The sequence below is a fragment of the Oryctolagus cuniculus genome, chromosome 17 (genome assembly GCF_964237555.1).
Source record: "Oryctolagus cuniculus chromosome 17, mOryCun1.1, whole genome shotgun sequence".
NCBI classification, from domain to species: Eukaryota; Metazoa; Chordata; class Mammalia; order Lagomorpha; family Leporidae; genus Oryctolagus; species Oryctolagus cuniculus.
In genome coordinates this window covers 12,055,956-12,077,404 of record NC_091448.1, presented here as the reverse complement: position 1 = coordinate 12,077,404, position 21,449 = coordinate 12,055,956, and the positions used below count along the sequence as shown (strand labels likewise).

Below are 21,449 nucleotides of genomic sequence, written 5' to 3'. Positions count from 1 at the left end.
GTATGGCAGCGTGGATGAGTATCACCACCGTGGGCCAACACCAGCACTGATCATGTTGGAAGAGCGGTAAGAAAGTGACTACTCCAACAGAGGTGGTCATACCCTGCTCTCTGCTAAAAAGAGGAGATCTACCATGCCCAGCGTGGATGTCACCCTGGATGCTCCCCTCACCCTGGAGTACTGACCAGGGATGCCTGGCCACACCCAGAGGCAGCTCTGGGTATTCACTGAAAGAGCAGACACTCCACTACAGACTCAGGCATAATTCAAAGATAAAAGCCATCAGAGGCAAAAACCAACAAGTATCTTCCCAAATGCCTAAAAGTAAACGTAGAAATACAAGAAACAAGAATAAGGAAGACAGCATGCTATCCCCTTTTACACAACAACACTTCAACATTAGAATGTGAAGATAAAGAGATTGATGAAATGCCTGAAACAGAATTCATAAGATTAATCATAAGATTACTCAGAAGCAATGAAAAGCAAATTCATGTATTAAAGAAATCCATACATGACATGAATGAAAAAATTCCCCATGAAATTGAGATTTTGAAGAGAAATCAAAATGAAATGTTAGAAATGAAGAATTCAGTATGTCAAATAAAAAATACAGTGGAAAGCCTTAACAACAGACTTGGTGAGGCAGAAGAAAAAAATGTCCTAGCTAGAAAACAAATCTTTGGAAATTTTTCAGTCAGACAATATAAAATTAGAAAAATTAAGAATAGTATTGGAAGGCCGGTGCTGTGGTGTAGTGGGCTAAGTCTCTGCCTGCAGCACTGGAATGCCATATTGGCACAGGTTCAAGTCCCAGCTGCTCCTCTTCTGATCCAGTTCTCTGCTATGGCCTGGGAAAGCAGTGGAAGATGGCCTAAGTGCTTGGGCTCCTGCACTCACATCTGAGACTCAGAAGAGGCCCCTGGCTACTGGCTTCTAATCGACTCAGCTACAGCTGTTGCAACCATTTGGGTATTGAACCAGCAGATGGAAGGCCTTTCTCTCTGTCTCTCCCTCTCTTTGTTATTCTGACTCTCAAATAAATAAATAAATAAGTCTTTTAAAAAAGTAGTGTTTGATATTTATGGGATGCTATCAAATAATCCAACAGTTGGGTCTTAGGAATTCCTGCAGGTGAGAAAAGAGAGAATGGATTAGAAGGACTATTCAGTGAAATAATTACAGAAAACTTGCTCAATTTAGAAAAAGAAAGGGACATCCAAGTACACGAGGCACATAGACATGACCAGAAAAGATCTTCACCACAACATATTGTAATCAAACTTTCAACAGTGAAACAAGAAAAAACTTGAAAATGTGCACAAGAGAAATGACAGATTACTTTCAGAGGATCTCCAATTAGACCACAGCCGACTCCTCATCAAAAACCCTACAGGCTAGGAGAGAATGGCAAGACATAGTCCAACTCTTTTTTTTTTTTTTTTTTTTTTTTTTTTTTTTTTTTGACAGGCAGAGTGGATAGTGAGAGAGAGAGACAGAGAGAAAGGTCTTCCTTTGCCGTTGGTTCACCCTCCAATGGCCACCGCGGCCAGCACACTGCGGCTGGTGCACCGCGCTGATCCGATGGCAGGAGCCAGGTACTTCTCCTGGTCTCCCATGGGGTGCAGGGCCCAAGCACTTGGGCCATCCTCCACTGCCTTCCCGGGGCCACAGCAGAGAGCTGGCCTGGAAGAGGGGCAGCCGGGACAGAATCCGGCGCCTCAACCGGGACTAGAACCCGGTGTGCCGGTGCCACAAGGTCGAGGATTAGCCTAGTGAGCCGCGGCGCCGGCTTATAGTCCAACTGTTAAAAGAAAAAAAACTGTCAACCCTGAATACTGCACTCTGCAAAGCTCCCATTTACGAATAAAGGTGAAATAAAGACCTTCCATAAAAAAACAGAAATTGAAAGAATTAGTTACCAGTTGTCCAGCCTTAGAAAAGATATTTAAGTATGTGCTACACTGGAGGCATCACAATACCAGATTTCAAGACATAGTACAACACAAAAAAATCCATTGCCTTTGTATACACAAACAATGCCATGGCTGAGAAAGAGCTTCTCTCTTTCAATCTCTTCAGTCTCTTTCACAATAGCTACAAAAAAAAATTAAATACCTTGGAATGAATTAAACCAAGAAGGTCAAAGTTGTCTCTTATGAAAATTATAAAACATTAAAGAAAGAAATAGAAGTAGACACAAAAAAATTGAAAAATCTTCCATGGTCATGGGCTGAAAGAATTAATATCACCAAAATATCCATATTACCAAAAGCAATTTACAGATTCAATATGATTCCAATCAAAATACCAATGACATTCTTCTAAGATCTAGAAAAAACAATGCTAAAATCCATATGGAAACACAAGCGATCCTGAATAGCTAAAGCAATCTTATACAACTAAAACTAAGCTGGACGAATCACAATATCAGATTTGAGGACATACTACAGGGCATTTATAATCAAACAGATGGGTATCGGAAAAAAAAAAAAAAAGTAGCCATGTTGACCAGTGGAGACTTCAGAAATCAATCCATGTGTCTACAACCAACTTATTTTTGACAAAGGAGCCAAAATCAATCCCTGGAGTAAAGATAGTCTCTTCAACAAGCGGTGCTGGGAAAACTGGATCTCCACATGCAGAAGTATGAAACAAGACCCCTACCTTACACCTTACACAAAAATCCACTCCAAATGGATCAAGGACCTAAATCTATGATGTGATACAATCAAAAATAGAGAACATTGGGGAAACTTTGCAAGACATTGGTGTAGGCAAAGACTTCTTGAGACCTCAGAAGCACAGGCAATCAAAGCCAAAACTGACAAATAGGATTACTTCAAGCTGAAAAGCTCCTGCACTGCAAAAGAAACACTCAGCAAAGAGAAGAGACAACCAACAGAATGGGAGAAAATATTTGTAAACTATGAAAGTGATAAAGGATTAATATTCAAAATCTATAAAGAACTCAAGAAACTCAAAAACAACAAAACAAACAATCCAGTTACTAAATGGGCAAAGGACTTGAACAGGCATTTTTCAAAATAGGAAATTCAAAAGGCCAACAGACACATGAAAACTGCTTAGGATCACTAGCCATCAGGGAAAGGCAAATCAAAACCACAATGAGGTTTCATCTCACCCCAGTTAAAATGGCTCTCAAACAGAATTCAACAAACAGTAAATGCTGGTGAGGATGTGGAGAAAAAGATACCCTAATCCACTCTTGATGGGAATGTAAACTGGTGCAGACAATGTGTAAGACAGTATGGAGATACCTCAGAAATCTGAATATGAATCTACCATGTGACCTGGCAATCCCACTCCAGGGAATTTACCCAAACAAAATGAAATCAGGAGATGAAAGAGTTCTGTACCCCCTTATTTATTGCAGCTCAATTCACAATAGCTAAGATACAGAATCAACCAGATGTCTATCAACTGATGACTGGGTAAATAAATTATATATACACTATGGAATACTACTTAGCATTAAAAAAAAATAAAATCCTGTCTTTTGCAACAAAATGGATGCAACTGGAAATCATTATACTTAGTGAAATAAGCCAGTACCAAAAAGATAAATAGTATATGTTTTCCCTGATCCTGTGGTAACTAATAGAGGACCTAAAATGTAATGTATATGAGTAAAATTGACATTTTGATGTTTTATAATTGTTTACAGCCCTTGTATCTACTGTTGAAGAACAATGTTTTTTCCCTTCATACTACTTATTGAATTGTTTACTTAGTGTAGGATTCGTCTTATGAGTATAAAGTAAACTGAAAATAGATCTTTGTAAAATTAACAGTGGGAATATGAAAAGGAGGAGGAAGAAGAATGGGACTGTGGGTGGGAGGGATGGTAGAATCACTCTGTTCCTAAATCTGTATATATGAGATACATGAAACTGGTATACCTTAAATAAAAGTTTAAAAAATAAATTATAGGTAATCCAAACTCTTTTTAATAAAACATGCTGAGAAGTTATTGAAAGGTGGCAAATTCTTGTGGTTGAGGCTTTGTTAATGATGAATTTCTTTTATCTGTGTTAAGTAAGCATTTCTTCTAAAGAAATACAATTTGATGATATTAACAGCTATTAGCCTGATGTTAAACATGTGTTAAAAAACAGAATCATTGTTTCTGTCATTGTGAATTTGTCTACATCTTGGGTATATTAAATTATCCATAATTGTAAACTACTTTTAGTCTTATTAAATTTCACTTATTAAATTTCAATGTGAAAATTCAGAATTAACAGAAGTGTTCAGTGATTCGTAAAAGTTTTCTTTTGATTATGAAATTACAAAAAGCCACTAAAAGACATTAAATTTGGCAGAGTTTACCTAAGAATGGTCAGTGCATGAAATATGATGCACCCAATTAATATAGTGCTAGAAGCTTATGAATGATCCAGAGTTGTCTTTATGAAATGATCTTTTTGGAGATAATAGGTGGAAGAGGGTTTTAAACATCAGAACAGAAGAGGATTTTTACCTTTTGGGATATATATATATATATATATATATATATATATAGTGGTAAAACAGTGCACTCAATTATATTTTGCACAAATAATGTAACTCCCATAACATTTAGAGAAAGGATTTCCTTACTAGATGCATTTTCTTTTTTTTTAACTTTTATTTACTAAATATAAATTTCCAAAGTACAGCTTTTGGATTACAGTGGCCCCCCCATAACTTCCCTCCCACCTGCAACCCTCCCATCTCCTGCTCCCTCTCCCATTCCATTCACATCAAGATTCATTTTCAATTCTCTTTATATACAGAAGATCAATTTAGTATATATTAAGTAAAGATTTCAACAGTTGGCACCCACACAGAAACACAAAGTGTAAAGTATTGTTTGAGTATTAGTTATAGCATTAATTCACATTGTACAACACATTAAGGACAGAGATCCTACATGGGGAGTAAGTGCACAGTGACTCCTGTTGTTGATTTAACAATTGACACTCTTGTTTATGGTGTCAGTAATCACCCGAGGCTCTTGTCATGAGCTATGGAAGCCTTTTGAGTTCGCCAACTCCAACTAGATGCATTTTCTATTTATGTTAATTACATCTTGAAATTTTTTAATTACATATGAAATATTTGTTTTAATCCCATATTTACCACTTTGTTTCCATTTAAAAATTATTCATGAAAGGGAAAATATTGGGGGATATGATGCATATACAAAATATACCTCTTCTATAATTTTAATTCTTGAATTTATTGTTTCAATTGTCTAATGTTATATAAGGCAATCAGCACAGAATGAGTAATGACTTTAATCAATGATATTATCTCTTATCTACTTCTGCGGGTCCAGAATTTGGGAGCTGTTTAGCCAAGTTCTGGTTAGTGCCTCTCATCTTTGTAGTCAGATGGTAGTAACTGGAGTTGAAGTCATCGTCACATCTTCTTAGCTTACATTCCTGGCACTTGGACAGGGGCAGTACAAGCAGTTGGACCTCCTGTGGCAGCTCTGTCTCTACGTGGTCTATCCACATGCCATCTTGAGGGTAACTAGATACCTCACACATTAGATGGTTCTCCCAAGGCACATGTCCCGAGACAGAAAGCCAGTTGGAATCTATATCATCTTTTTGACCTTAATCTTAGAAATCAAGCAGTGTGATTTCTGCCACATTCGTTTGGTTAAGGCATGGATTCAGTTCTTCCCAGGTTCAAGAGATGAGAACACTTGCTGCATCGCTTGATGGAGTATTAACATCATATGGTTAGAAGAACATGTGGGAAAAGGGTAGCCATCTTTGGAAAATAGTCTTCTACGCAGATTGAGCATGGACTGACTGTAAGGTGTTAGGGACCACAGTGAGTGCGTAGCACTAGGCACCCTGCCCAGTCGTGTGCTGACCAAGACTAGCCACATGGAGACTTCAGTGGCCATGTGTGGCAAACACAGACTGTGCTGCATTCGTTCAGAAACGTCGCTGGAACAACAACCACACAACAAAAATCTTCAGCAACAGCAGGCTACTCTGGGGAGAGGAGAGTATCTGACTTACAGAGTTACCACATCGCAATACTCAGAATGTCCAGTTTTCAGCAAAAGAAGGAGGAGGCATGCAAAGAAGTAAAGGATGGCTCATGGATGGGGAGTTGTGGAATCAACAGGAACTGTCCCTGGGGAGCACTGATTTTGGACTTACTAGACAAAGACTTTAATACAGATATTTTAAATGTTTCCGGAGAACTAAAAGAAACTATGTCTAAAGAAATTTTTAAAACATTAAAAACTGTTTTTTTTATCAGAAACCGTGAGTATTAGAAGGCAGTGGAATGAAATACTTAGAATCCTTAAAGAAAAAGACTGTTATCCAAGAAGTCTATATCCAGTAAAATTATCTTTTTAAAATAGATTAAATAAAAATATTCCCAGATTAACAAAAACTGAATTTGCCATGAGCAACCTGGTAGACCAAATGTAAGAACTAAAATTACTAAGCTCTTAAAAGAAATAAAACCAGAAACCCTTCATGAACTTGAACTAGGCAGTGATTTGTTAGCTGTTTCACCAAAAGCAGAAGTAACAGAACGTAAAATAGATAAATTAGACTTAATCAAAATTAAAAACTTTTCTGCTTCACAGAACAAGAAAATGAAGACAACCCACAGAGTGTGAGAAAACATTGCGTATCATCTGATGAAATGTCAGTAGACTGTGTGATGCATGTTTGCAACTTAATAAAAGGACAGACAATCCAATTTTTAAATTAACCAAAGATTTAAATAGACATTTCTCAAGAAAAAGATAGGCAGACTGCCAATAAGCGCATCAAAAGATGCTCATCATTAGACATATGTAAATACAACTCAAAATTACAATGACATACTATTTCATACCATCTAGTATAGCTAAAATTAAAAAAAGATGAACCATTACATATATTGAGGAAGATGTGAAGATGTGAACAAATTAGAAACCTCATACTTTGATAATGGAAATATAAAATGATACATCCTCTTTGAAAAACAGTTCAACAGTTGCTCAGTACCTTGGAATTATAGGAACCAGCAATTCCACCCTGCAGATATCCCAAGAGAATTAAAAACCATACGTCTACCGAAAAACTTGTACACAAATGCTCCTAGTAGCATTATTTTTTTATTTTTTATTTTTTTATTTTTTTGACAGGCAGAGTGGAAAGTGAGAGAGAGAGACAGGTAGAAAGGTCTTCCTTTGCCGTTGGTTCACCCTCCAATGGCCGCCGCCACGGCCTGCGCTCTGCGGCCAGCGCACCGCGCTGATCCGAAGCCAGGAGCCAGGTACTTCTCCTGGTCTCCCATGGGGTGCAGGGCCCAAGTACTTGGGCCATCCTCCACTGCACTCCCTGGCCACAGCAGAGAGCTGGCCTGGAAGAGGGGCAACCGGGACAGAATCCGGCGCCCCAACCGGGACTAGAACCTGGTGTGCCGGCACCGCAAGGCAGAGGATTAGCCTAGTGAGCCGCAGCGCCGGCTCCTAGTAGCATTATAATAGTCAAAAAATAGAAATAGTCCAAATGCTCATCAACTGATCCATAAACAAAATGTGGTAATTCATAGTACAATGAAGTATCATTATTGTTCAGTTTTAAAGAAGGAATGACTTACTGATTCATGCCACAACGTGAGTAAACCTTGAAAATATAGTGTACATGAGAGAATTCAGACATATATGGCCACGTATTGCATGATTTCATTTATATGAATTGTTCAGAATAAGTAAATTTACGAAGACAAAAAGACTAGAAGTTCTTGAGGACTAGAGGTAGAGGGAAATTAGGAATGCTGGTTACTGTGTACAGAATTTCCTTTTAGTGTAATGTAAACAATTCAGAATCAGTTAACAGCAATGATTATACAACTTTGTGAATATACTAAAACCACTGAATCATACATTCTAAAATGGTGGGTTTTATGATAAATCACATCTTAATTAGAGATTAAGAGAGGGAGAGAGTAAGCTATGGAAGAAAAGATAGTAATAGATAGTAATATCAAGAAGAGTGTACAAGAGGTGAGAGAACTTGAGATTGATTCCATGTCCAGATGAAGGCAAATTCTTATCCTTGTTTCTGAGGGATTGTGTAAGACCCACCTATAGTTACTGAGATCTCTCAGTAATCTTCCACTTGTAGCAGGTGTGCTCTGAAAAACACTAAACTAAAACATCTTTTAAACAAAGAATTCCTGTAGGAAAATCCACTTGTAAAACAGTGTGCCTGTGGGCACCAGTGTGGCTGGGAGAGATGGAGAGTATAAAGGTGTAGTTATTTCCTTTTATTTAGTTTTTAAATTTGCCCTAATGAAGCTTCCTCCTTCATAAAGAGGCACAAGGCTGGCCTAGCCCCTGTCACCACCTTTGTCCCTCAAGACTGTGAACAGAGTGTGTCCACTGGCAGTGCTTCCCTTTGTTGCCACGATTATCTGCTCTGTTCTGGTTCATGCTCCTGGATCCCAGGGGCATCATCTTCCCAACTAGATTTCCATTCACTTTAGTCCGTGCTCCCTTAGCCCTAGCACATACCATTGCATTAAGGAAAGTCCAGATTGCTTGGTCTGAGACTCCTTGATTTGGCCAAAACCCTGAAGTGTTGACCCTGAAGTCAGAGATGGGTGAGAGAGGAGAGCAGGTGTATCTCACAGAGGTAGTCTGCGTAGGATGGAGTGGTCAGTATCAGCCACATCCAGCAACCTCCCCCGGCTCTGGAAACTTGTCTAAGCTGTCCGGGGAAAGTCTTCACTCATGGGAGATATTCCTAAGGATGCCCTGTTGGTAGCCACAGAGTTTGTTTCAGAAGTTGAGGGGAGGGTAAGTCTTACTTAAAAAGTTGTGCATAGAAAACATTTTCTTTTGATTTCACCTCATAACAAAAGGAAAGTAACAGAGAATGAACCACTATATTATCATGTTATTAATCTTTTGAAATCCAGTGGAGGGGAACAGCCCTGAGTCTGTTGTGGGGCAATACACTTGTATTATGCCTTTGACCAGTCGAGGAAATTCAAACATTTATTATTTTGTTGACATTTTTTGTTTTCTATATTTACATATTCTGAAGGCTTCTACCCATTAGTATACTTTAAGCATTCTCTAAAGCACTCCAGAATAAATTCTGGTTCATACTGTACTTGTGTGTAGAATTTTGTTTAGTCTTAATTTTTCGGTGAACTGAAAACCAGTCATATAGGTCATAAGAAAAATACTTTTAAAATGTCAGTAGCTTTGGATTCTAAAATAATTAACCATAACTTTTACAAACAAAATACTAAAAATTCTTGGAATTTTCCTAACTTCTCTTCTGAGATTACAGTACTGGAGATGAGTGTGACAAAACAGGCATTAAGCATGTCAGGAGGCTGGTATAGAGTACAAGCAAGGTTATGTGCAAATCTAAATTAAATTTAATAATGGGTAGAGCATAGGATGGCAAAGAATACCATCCAGAACCTAGGTCTACCATAGATTTGGTCTATGTGAACCAGTCTTTAAAAATAACGCACTAACCACACTGCACTAACACTGAGTTTCTGGACCTGCAGTGCAGGGGAGCAGACTGTAATCCATGGTGGAATGAACGAGTTAGATGCTACTTCATGCTGACATCAGTAGAGAACTTGAGTATTCTTGGGAGCCGACTGGCCAGCCAGCCTTTGCTAATGTTACACTAGCCTAGATGAGAATCTTTAAGATCTATAAGATGATAAGTGCACTATTTTTAAATTGAAGATATAAATATATACTTTTATTATTTAATTTTAAATATTTATGGGGTACAGTGTAATAGTGCAACATATGTATTCAATGCATGAAGGTAAAATCAGTTTGGTTAGCATTTCTACCTCCGGAAACATTAAAACAATCTTGATTAACACTTTATATATATTTATGGGGCACAGTGTGACATTTCAATAAATTTATACAAAGTATACCACCAAAGCAGGCTAATTAATGTTTCCCTCTCCTTATTATTACTTTCTGATTGGCGCCTTTGATTTCCTCTCTGTTACTGGCTTGGGACATATATACTAGATTATTGTGAACTATAGTCACCGCTCTGTGCAGTGGAGCATTAGGAACATATTCCTTCTGTATAGTTGTGGTTCAATGCCTTTTACTCAGCCTCCATACATCTTCTCCCTCCTCCATCCTTCCCAGATTTGGTAGTCACCATTCTATGTTCAGGTAAAATTTTGTGCCCTCCACAGATGAGGAGGAACATGCACTATTTGTCTTCCTGTTTCTGGCTATTTAACTTACCAACATGTCCTCCAGTTCCATCCATTTTGCTGCAAGTGCAGAAGTTCATTCTTTTTTATGGCTGAATAATATTCTAGTGTGTGTATCTGCCACATTTTCTATATCCATTCATCGGTTAATGGACACCTTGGCTGATTCCATGTCTTGGCAAATGTAAATAGTGCTGCTATAAACATGAGAGTACAGGTGTCTCTTTGATACAATGATTTCATTTCTTCCGTTTATATACCAAGTATTGAGATTTCTGGATTATAGTAGGTCTATTTTAATAGTATCAGGTCTTTTTAATAATAGTCATTCTAGCTAGGGTGAGCTAGTATCCCACTGTAATTTTGATTTGCATTTCTTTACTGGCTGCTGATCTGTCTGTTAGCCATTTGTGTTTCTTCTTTTGAGAAATGTCTATTTGTACTTTTTGTCCATTTCTTAACTGGATTGTTCGGTTTTTTGAGTTCCTTTATATTATGAATATTACTCCTTTGTCAGATGAATAGCTTGCAACCATTTTCTCCCATTCTGCTGCTTGTCTCTTCACTCCGTTGTTTGTTTCCTTCGCTTTGCAGAAGCTTTTTAGTTTGATATAATCCTATTTATTTAATTTTGGTTTTGTGATTTGGGGCCTGATTCCAAATGTCTTGATTGCTTCTCTATCATGAAGTATTTCCCGTATGTTTCTTCTAGTAATTCCATAGTTCAGAACTACAGTTAGGTATTTGATTGATTCTAAGTAGATTTTTGCGTATGATGAGGCGTAGGAATCTAATTTTATTCTTTTGCCAGCACCATTTATTAAAGAGACTAATAGTTCTATAATTTATATTCTTGGCACCATTAAAATCTCTGTTATCTATTTGGTTCCATTGGTCTATATGTCAGTTTTTATGACAGTACCACACTGTTTCAATTATTATAACTTTGTGACATGCTTTAAAGTCAGATGTTGTAATGCTTTCTTTTTTTGGTTATTCTGGGTCTTTTTCAATTCTGCATGAATTTTAAGATTGTCCTTCTTAGTACTGTAAAGAACATCACTGGTTATTATATAAAATACAGCAGGGATTGTATGAAATCTGTAGATTGCTTTGGATAGTATGGATGTTTTAACCTATAAATTCTTCAACCAATCCATGAATATTGAATATCTTTCTATTTTTGTAGGTGCTCTATAATTTCTCACATCAGTGTTTTATAATTTTCATTGTAGAAATCCTTCATTCCTTTAGTTAAATTTGATCCTAAGTATTTTTTTCTAGCTAATGTGAAGTGGATGAACTTTCTTGGTTTCACTTTCAGCAAGGTCATTGTTGGTATATAAGGATGCTACTGTTTTTATATGTTAGTTTTGTGTCTTGCAACCTTACTGGATTTGTTTATCAATTGTAACTGCCTGTTGCCAGGATATTCAGGATTGTCCGTGCATAAAATCATGTCTTCTGCAAGCACTGAGATTTTTAGCTCCTCCTTTGCAATTTGGTTACCCTGTATTTCTTTCTCTCACCTAATTGTTCTCGCTAGGATTTCCACTAGGGTATTGAGTAAGCTGGTGAGAGAGGGCATCCTTGTTTGTTCCAGATCCTAGAGGAAACAGTTCCAGCTTTTCCTCATCTGTGTGATACTGGCTGTGGGCTTGTCCTAGACAGCCTTATTGTTTTGGGGTGTGATGAATTTGCAATCTGTGTTCTATAACCAGTTATCCCAGAAAGGGAATGAGAGTGTGACTCTCCAGTGATCAGTATCATCTCTGACAGTTCCTAAAGATTCCAGGAATGTATGAGACTGGGGCATTTTGCTGAGAATCACAATGCTGGAGAACAAGTGAGATTCCAGAAAGAACCTTGAGGTTCCTCGAATCCAGCTAGACTGTCACTGAGACCTGAAACTCACACAGCAGTCAGTCATCTCCGAAGAGGTTGGAAACGTGAGCTGTAAGCACTTCTCACCGTTTTCCACTTGAACCAGGAGCATGCGCATCCCTCAGGCCCACCTGCAGCCTCCCCCACCCCAGACCCACCATGACCCTCTTTGGTCAGGGTCCTTCCACTGGGTTCCATAGGGTCAACCAGATAGGAAAAGGAGACTGACATGAACACTAGCAACAACTTTCAGTTGGGTTTAAAAGAGAATTTAATTCTCTTCCAACCTAATGAGAGTCAGTGAAGAAGGACAATGAGCTATTTAAGTTGCTGGTATGAAGCTACTGAATATTTTTTTGAGCAAATTATTTTTTTGAGACTGGAAACATGACCCAGATCACAACCATGCTGACAGTGCATCAAGTACTCAAAAGAAAAAAAAAAAAGCAAGGCATTTTCATGAAGGAAAAGCATAAGCTAACTTGAAGACGGGATCAGTAAATGTGCTAGCTGTGTGGGTATGACAGCCTAAAAAATCACTTGGTGTCTTTATTCTCCCAAATTTCAAATCAATAAGCTTTTTGAGTAGACAAGAATAAGAAACAGGCACTAATAAATGAGCCAGACTTAGCCAGACTTAGATATTGTCACCAGGTACTAGAAGACACAACTCTGTCCAGTAGCTAACCTTGTAATCACTGGACATCTCAATAGTCTCTTTGCAGAAAAATAACAAAACTGTATCTGGGGTTGGGTAGCAAGTAGGTAGGTAATGAAAAGTGTTATACTGCTCCAGCAGAACCAATCACTCCTCGTGGATTAGGAACAGAAAGATCTGAAATCATTGGTAGTGGTCATCAGTCATATGTGCAAATGAATATCATAGGACATACCAAGACTATGCAGATATTGTCACTAGGGTGATCAAAGTACCATTATTGAAGATCTGTACATTTTAAAATTCTTCAGATTAACTTGTATTTTCAAACTATTTGAAGAGTTTGTTCAATGTAGTTTATTATCTGATTTGTACACAGATGAAATTTAAATGTTATCATTCTTTAGTATTGTTAATTTTTTAAAGATTTATTTATTTTGAAAGAGTTACAGAAAGCGAGGAACAGACAGTGGGAGCAGAGAGAGAGAGAGAGAGAGAGAGAGGGTTTCACTCTGCTGGTTCATTTTCCAGAAGCCCTGAATGGATAGCACAGGGCCAGGCCAGAGCCAGGAGCTTCATCTGGAGGCCCACATGGGTGCAGGGGCCCAAGCACTTGGGCCGTCCTCTGCTGGTTTCCCCAGGCCATCAGCAGGGAGCTGGATCAGAAGTGGAGCAGTTGGGACAGGAAGGCGCCCGTATGGGATGTCAGCATCACAGACCTCAACTTTCCCCACACACCAGGATGCTGGCCCTGTGTTTGTTAATTTTTAAAGTCATGGCATATGTTCACAAAATAAAAATACCCTACATGTGGGATTAACGTGTTATCTCACCTGCAGTAGACAACTCCCTGGGCCATTCTGTCAGCTCAGCCAGCGGCAGAGGTTGTGAAGCACTGTTCTTCCGCCCCATAGGATTTCAGAGAGAGTTCCTGGTTTGGAGTTTCCGTAGTCCAGGACGGGCACGCAGACACCCGGAGCGCTGTGCTCTCAGACAGGCTTTCTCGATGCCCTCCCAGAGCACGCAGCGAGAGTAACAGGGGGAGGGGAGGCGTGCAGAATTAAGGATTACCCGCAGTGGGAGCTGGGGAAGCTTCTTGGAAGACATGTGACTTAGCTGATTCTTCTAGCATGGTTTGGGACGAGCAGCAAAGGCTTTCTAACTCGTGAGAGTAGCAAGGACATTAGGAGCCCCAGGACACACTCAGAAGGTGGACACAGTGTGACCAGGGCCAACCGCATGATCCAGGTTAACGGCTCATTACCAAAGTGCGAAGGGCTTTGAGTGTCTGACTTGGGAGTGTGAGTCCTCATTCTTTATGCACTGGGAGCTGCTAAAGGCTTTTGAGTGGAATAAAACAACGGCTTTGAGAGAGAGTTCTGATACACGACTTGCAGGCAAGCAGAGGTGGCTGGACTTTTGGAGGTTGAATCCCGCTTCACAGCCTCCTGTGTTTAAACAAGTTGCTTAAACTCTCTGGGCTTCAGGCTATGTATTTGTAACTCGAGGGTAATGCCTGCCTTGCAAAGTTGTGATGAAGAGAAATAACTATGCAAAAGCACTTGGCAAATAGTAAGGATTCATGAAGTAGTAGCTACTCCTTTTACCCAGAGTGAGGAATTCCCAAGGATATGAGTAGTGTAGAGATAGCTGATAGTGTGGTTACAGGCTGCTGTTTCAGAGTTCCGAGGGGAATGTATATACTGGACAGGTGAACCCATTCAGTTTCCATTCTTGCTCCTAGTACAAAAGCAGGTCAATTTTTAATTTGTGTGCTCCCCAGAATTATATTTAATTTAGGGCCTTCCTCCTATAGGTTTTGTATAGTTTATATCAGCTACAGACATTAAATTATTCTTGCTAAAAACAAAACTGCTGGGCCACCATTGTGATGCAGTGGGTTAAGCCACCACCTGCAATGCATAGCATATCAGAATGATGATTCAAGTCCTGGTTGCTCTGCTTCTGACCCAGCTCCCTGCTAATGTGCCTGGGAGAGCAGCAGAAGGTGGCCAACGTGTTTGGGTCCCTGTTCCCATGTGGGAGACCCAGTTGGAGTTCCTAGCTCCTGGCTTCAACCTGGCCCATCCTTGGCTATTGAAGTCATTTGGGGAGTGAACCAGCAGATGGAAGATTGCTTTCTCTCTGTCACTCTGCCCTTCAAATAAATTAAATCTTAAAAACAAACAAACAAACAAACAAAAAAACAAACAAACAAGGAAACTGCTGAAATTCTTACAGCAGTCTGAAGGATCTTGGAAATTGTAAGTTGAAAGAATTAGGGGCCCTCTGGTGTGACATTTCCTGCATGGATGCAGACGTGTGCAGGCAGGGGGTTTCAGAGACACGTCAGCTCTGGATACTCCAGGAGAGCTCTTGATGTCATTTAATTCTGATAATAATATGTATGGTGACTGGTTGTCTAATTATGCTGTTTATGGATCAGAACAAAACGTACTTTTATTTAGACTTACCTGAATTCTGATGTGTTCCATTTCTTCACTTGTTTGGAATAAAGTGGAGAAATTTAACACTTTTCTTCTAGAAAGAGGCATCAGTATATGACTAGTCCTGCATTGTTTTAATGAGAACAAAAGCAGCATGTTTTAGAATTACTTGCTTGCAGCTACAAAGCATGTTTAAGGAATAAAAATTTCCCTCATTAAATGCATGAGGGAAGAAAGGATTGTTTTGAAGTTCTTGTGATTAGCTTGTATAGGCTTCATTGTAAACTGGTACTAAAGAGCCCCATTATGATCTGTATATTTTGGTGCCAGAAGGTTTTTTTTCTTATGCTAAATTATTAAGTTCTGTCAGCTGCTGGGCTGTCATATAGAGATATAGTAAATCACATTATATTTTGTCATGGATTACACAGAGCAATAAATTTGGGAATAAAGATCAAAGTAGTTTCACAATCACATCTGAGTGTAGGAGGGATGTTGAACTTGTAGAAAACTGATTTAGGTGAAGCTGTTGCAGTTCTTGTGTGAATTTGAAATGAATTTGGATATTTGGTTGAAAATGAATGAGGATCAAGTCCCAAAATGACTTTCCATTTTTGTATTTAATTCAGAGAAGTTAATTCCAACACCTAGCTGCATGGCTTGAATTAGATAAATTACATGCTAAGAGGGGTGGGCTCAATGAAAATTGTATTTATATATTTTAATTGCCTTCAGGATTAAGCAGCATATTCCATTTTACTTTTATTTGGGGGACCACGTGATTAGTTAACTACTCTTGTAGAAATGCTGTCTTACTCCTTGCAACTGAACTGCTTGCTTTTTGCTGCATTTAAAACCATTTAAAGTAAGCCAACCCAAGCTTACTAAGAAACCCTGCCTATTTAGAGCTTGATGATTATTATCTTTGTTCTTGGTTGCCATAGAAACTTTCAGGGTTATCTAAGTTGATACTCATTTATGTAGAATGATTGATCTCAACTAGTTGGGCTCTTTACAGAGAAAAATCATAGGAGAAATGAAATAAGACAGCAAAAATGCCAAGCATAAGTTGTGTGCTTTACATAAATTATTGTCTTCATAGCTTTATTTTATTTGTAAAAGTTCCCCCACTTGTTCCCTCAGTTAGCCAGAACAGTAATTTCCCAACTTGGCTGATCATAAGAAGCAACAAGGGAGCCCTTACTGTGGGTTCCTGGGCCACAAGAGAGATTCTGACGCAGGTGGTTCCGGAGCTCTACCTGCATTTTCCTCCTCTCTCTCAGGCATCACCTTCTCCAGCCTTCCCTCTTCATTCTAATCTTGCTGATAGAAAGATTTTTAGATGGTACACCTGTTACTAGACATTTTAGCTTTACACAATTATTTCTCAAGATTTTAGTTCCTTGTTTTAATTCTTTATCTCCTACTGTTGTCCTTTTATTGATCTTTTCCTCTTGTGAAATCTGCAAGATTTACTCTAATGTTGTAATGAATCAATCTGACATCAGACTTAACAAACAAATCCCCCCAAAAACCGTATAAATATTAAGCTCTCCCACATGTTATGAAAAGGGATCAGAAGAAACTAGAATTAGATTTTGATTTGAAAGCCTGCATTGCTGATTTTAATCAGAAAAGGAAATTAAGGCCAGTTGGTGACTACATGGGTCAGGTGTGTCCCAAAGGAAGGTGTTGGACTAAGATGGAGTTTTAGCAGCAATGTAGCCAGGGACTCCTTGGAAGAAGCTGAACAGCGTAAAGAACTCAGCAGAAGCTCACAGAGATACTGTTTGCAAACCCCAAGCTCTTCTAATAGGTTTCTCCTTGTGTCCTCTGATAATGTTGGGATGTCTCCTCAGTCCAAGACTCCCAGATTGGAGCCACTATTTTAGAGCATTTGTGGAAAACCCAAGGCAAGTAGAGCTTTGAGATAAAAAAAAAAAAAAAAAAAAAAAAAAAAAGAACCCATATATGTTTAGAACACATTTTAACTCGGGCTACTTCTGGGCAGGAAATTGGCCTGAAGTCTGGGCGGGTGAAGACTGCAGAGAGAATAGTGTAGGGTGCTCTGACTGAACCCAGTCATTGACACTAGGTTGGCCCTGGATGGTGGTTTATCAGGCTGCTTCCCCAAGAGTGTGGAAATGTGGCAGCTTCCTGCTTTAGTCCTCATCTTGCGTACTTGTTCCCTAGGTCTCTGGTCCCATTTCCTGTGCTAGGGTTTGGATTGGGCCCTAACCCCTCTCCTGGCTTATTGGAGGCTCCAGTACCTCACAATTCCTGCTTCTGATTCTTTTTACAAAGCTGAAAATGACTCTGTCTGCTTTAAGACACACATACCAAAAACCAACCCTCTCTAGAAGTTCTACCTCCCAAGTTCCACATTGCAGTCTCAAGTGAGGCTCTTTAGGTAGCAGACTTTCTAATCCACCCTTGCCGTGAATGCAGCTGCTAGCTCCATTGTGTCTTCAGGCAAGAGGGAAAGTGACCCAGCTTCAGGAGGCAATGATTCATTTCCCTTTGGGACAGTTTGCTGAATGCCTATGGGACGTCTCGGAGAACACCTTCCCAACCACAGGTTGGACACAATTCTGGACCTAGTACAAAGGATGTAGATGCAGGAGATAAGGAGTTGGGAAGTTACATCATCAGAAACTATAACAATAGGTTGAAGAGAGGTGGTAGGTATGGTATGGTAGGAAGAGAGTAGATGACATGGAGGCAAAGTTATTTAAAATCACTAGAGATCAGTAAGCAACTGTCAGAGAGGTACTTGGAGAATCAGGAGCCAATAATATCATGGGTGCCAAGAGAGTTGGAAGTCTTCATAAAAAATGACTAATCCAGCAAAAGCAAAGTTTGCTCCTTTTAAAAGACTAGTAAGAGGCTGGCGCCACAGCTCAATAGGCTAATCCTCCACCTGCCGCGCCGGTACCCCGGGTTCTAGTCCCGGTCGGGGCGCCGGATTCTGTCCCAGTTGCTCCTCTTCCAGTCCAGCTCTCTGCTCTGGCCTGGGAGTGCAGTGGAGGATGGCCCAAGTCCTTGGGCCCTGCACCCCATGGGAGACCAGGAGAAGCACCTGGCTCCTGCCATCGGATCAGCGCCAGTGTGCCGGCCACAGCGCGCCGGCCACGGCGGCCATTGGAGGGTGAACCAACGGCAAAGGAAGACCTTTCTCTCTGTCTCTCTCTCACTGTCCACTCTGCCTGTCAAAAAAAAAAAAAAAAAAAAAAAGACTAGTAAGATGTAGATTTTCTTCAAGACTGCTCAGAAAAATAAGAAGGCACAATTAGACATGGGAGAAAATGGGAAAAATGACTACTGATCCAGAGGAAATTGAAAAGGTAAGACAAATAACTTTATGCTAGGGGGCCAGCGCTATGGCATAGCAGGTAAAGCTACTGCCTGTGATGCTGGCATCCCATATGGGCACCAGTTTGAGTCCTGGCTGCTCCATTTCCAGTCCAGCTTCTGCTAATGCATCTGGGAAAGCAGTGGATGGTGGCCCAAGTCCTTGAGGCCCTGCACACACGTGAGAGACCCAGAAGAAGCTCCTGGCTCCTGGCTCTCGTCTGGCCCAGCCTTGGCTGTGTGGCCATTTGGGAGTGAACTAGTAGAAGAAAGATTGATCTCTCTCTCTCTATCTCTTAATAGTAGGAGGAAATGTCCTTAACCAATACAGAATATCAGAAACTTAAAGCAGATGTTATTATGGTGAAACATTTAAAGAATTCATTTTAAAATCAGGAAGAGAGAAAGATGAGCATCATTGTTGCTGCTGTTCAGCCATGTAATAGACATGCATTGCTCAGAGCTAGACAAAAAAAGAAATAAATAACATATAAATTAGAAAGAGAGAACCAGGGCCAGTGTTGTGGCACAGTGAATTCAGCCACTGCCTGTGATGCTAGCATTCCATATGACTGCCAGTTTGAGTTCAAGCTGCTCCACTTCCAATCCAGCTCCCTGCTGATGTGCCTGGGAAGATAACAGAAGATGGCCCGAGAGCCTGGGAGGCCACTCCAGAGAACTGGATGGAGTTCAAGGCTCTTGGCTTCAGCCTGGCCCAATCCCAGCCATCGTGACCACTTGGGAAGTGAACCAGGAAGATGGAAGATTTCTCCTCTCCTCCCCTGTCCCCTCCCCCACCTCTCCCCTACCCCTCCTCTCCCCTCTCCCATTTTTGTCTTAATCTCTCCTTCCCTCCCTTCCCCTACCCTGTATGTGTGTGAAAGAGAGAACCAGAGAGACTCTGCCTTTCAAATAAACAAATAAATTTTAAAATTAGAAGGGAGAACCAAACTTAGTATTATTCATTGAAGATGCGATTGTCTATACATAAAACCTAAATGTATCTGTAAACTATTAGAAATAATACAAATGTTTAGAAACTGGTTAGATATATAATTCAGCAAAAATTTTTTTTAATTTATTTTAAAATTTTGTTAAACAAATTTTTTTAGACACAGACAGAGCTGGCCAGAATAAAGCCAGGAGCCAAGAACTCAAACCAGGTCTCCCACATTGGGGAACAGGATTTTAACCACTTGAGCCATCACCTACTTCTGCCCAGCATGTGTATTAGCAAGAAGCTGGGGCCGGCACTGTGGCTCACTAGGCTAATCCTCCGCCTTGCAGCGCCAGCACACCGGGTTCTAGTCCCGGTTGGGGCGCCGGATTCTGTCCCAGTTGCCCCTCTTCCAGGCCAGCTCTCTGCTGTGGCCCAGGAGGGCAGTGGAGGATGGCCCAAGTGCTTGGGCCCTGCACCCCATGGGAGACCAGGAGAAGCACCTGGCTCCTGCCATCGGATCAGTGCGGTGCGCCGGCCGCAGCATGCCAGCCATGGCAGCCATTGGAGGGTGAACCAACGGCAAAGGAAGACCTTTCTCTCTGTCTCTCTCTCTCTCACTGTCCACTCTGCCTGTTGAAAAAAAAAAAAAAAAAAAGCTGGAATTGGGAGTAGAGGCCACTACTTGAACCTGATTACTCCCATATGGGTTGCAGGCATCTTAACTGACAGCTTAACCAGACTAGGCCAAAAGCCTCCCTCCCCACCCCCCCACCAAAAACATAATTTTGAAAACATTTCCTTTAAAATAAAAAAGGTACCTAGCAATGAATCTAAGAAAATATGTATAAATTTTGTTTGGAAAAAATTATAGAACTTTATTAAAAGACATCAAAGAAGACCAAAATAAATGAAAAGATATAGCAAATATATACTGAATTACCTTAAGTAACTATTAAAGATGTCAGTTGTCTTCAGCTGAACCTATCAATTCAATACAGTTTCATGGATTTATCTGATAAGATTGATCAGAAATTGACATGGGAACAAGATAGTCCCAAGAGTTACCAAAAATCTTCTTCTTGTTTTTTTTGTTTTTTGTTTTTTTTGCAAAGATGTATTCATTTATTTGAAAAACAGAGTTACAGAGAAGCAGAGGCAGAAAGAGAGAAAGAGCAAGATTGAGAGTGAAAGTTGAGAGAGAGAGAGAGAGAGAGAGAGAGTGTTCCATCCACTGATTCACTTCCCAGTTGGCCAGAACGGCCAGAACTGGGCCAATCCAAAGCAGGTCTCCCATGCAGGTGCAGGGGCTCAAGTCCTTGGGCCACCTTCTGCTGCTTTCCTGGGCCTTGGTAGAGAGCTGGATTGGAAGTGCAGTAGCCGGGATTCAAACTGGCACCCATATGGGATGCCAGCACTGCAGGTGAGAGCTTTACCTGCTGTGCCACAGCGCCAGCCCCCAAAAATCTTCTGAAAAAGAAAAAGTCAGAAATTATTAGCCCTGCCATGTACCCAAATTTATTATAAATCTATAGAAAAGAGAAGTTTGGTAATGGTGCAGTTGTAGATAAACTGACCAAAGGAACTGAATAGAGAGCATATAATGAAAACCATTACGGGGGCCTGCGCTATGGCACAGTGGATTGATGCCCTGGCTTGAAGTGCCGCCATCCCATGTGGGCTCCAGCTTGAGATCCAGCTGCTCCATTTCCAATCCAGCTCTCTGCTATGGCCTGGGAAAGCAGTAGAAGATGGCCCAAGTCCTTGAGGCCCTGCACCCACATGGGAGACCAGGAAGAAGCTCCTGGCTCCTGGCTTCAAATCGGTGCAGCTCCAGCCATTGAGGCCAGTTGGGGAGTGAACCAGCAGATGAAAGACCTCTCTCTCTCTCTCCCTCTCCCCCCCCCCCCCGTGTAATGCT

At 40.4% G+C, this 21,449-nt stretch overlaps 1 protein-coding gene across 28 annotated transcripts in view; it reads left to right on the top strand.

Moving 5' to 3' along the window:
* The window catches only part of CEP112 (centrosomal protein 112), a 521,685-nt gene that overhangs the window by 363,716 nt on the left and 136,520 nt on the right, over positions 1–21,449 (top strand). The gene's annotated exons all lie outside the window — the stretch shown is intronic.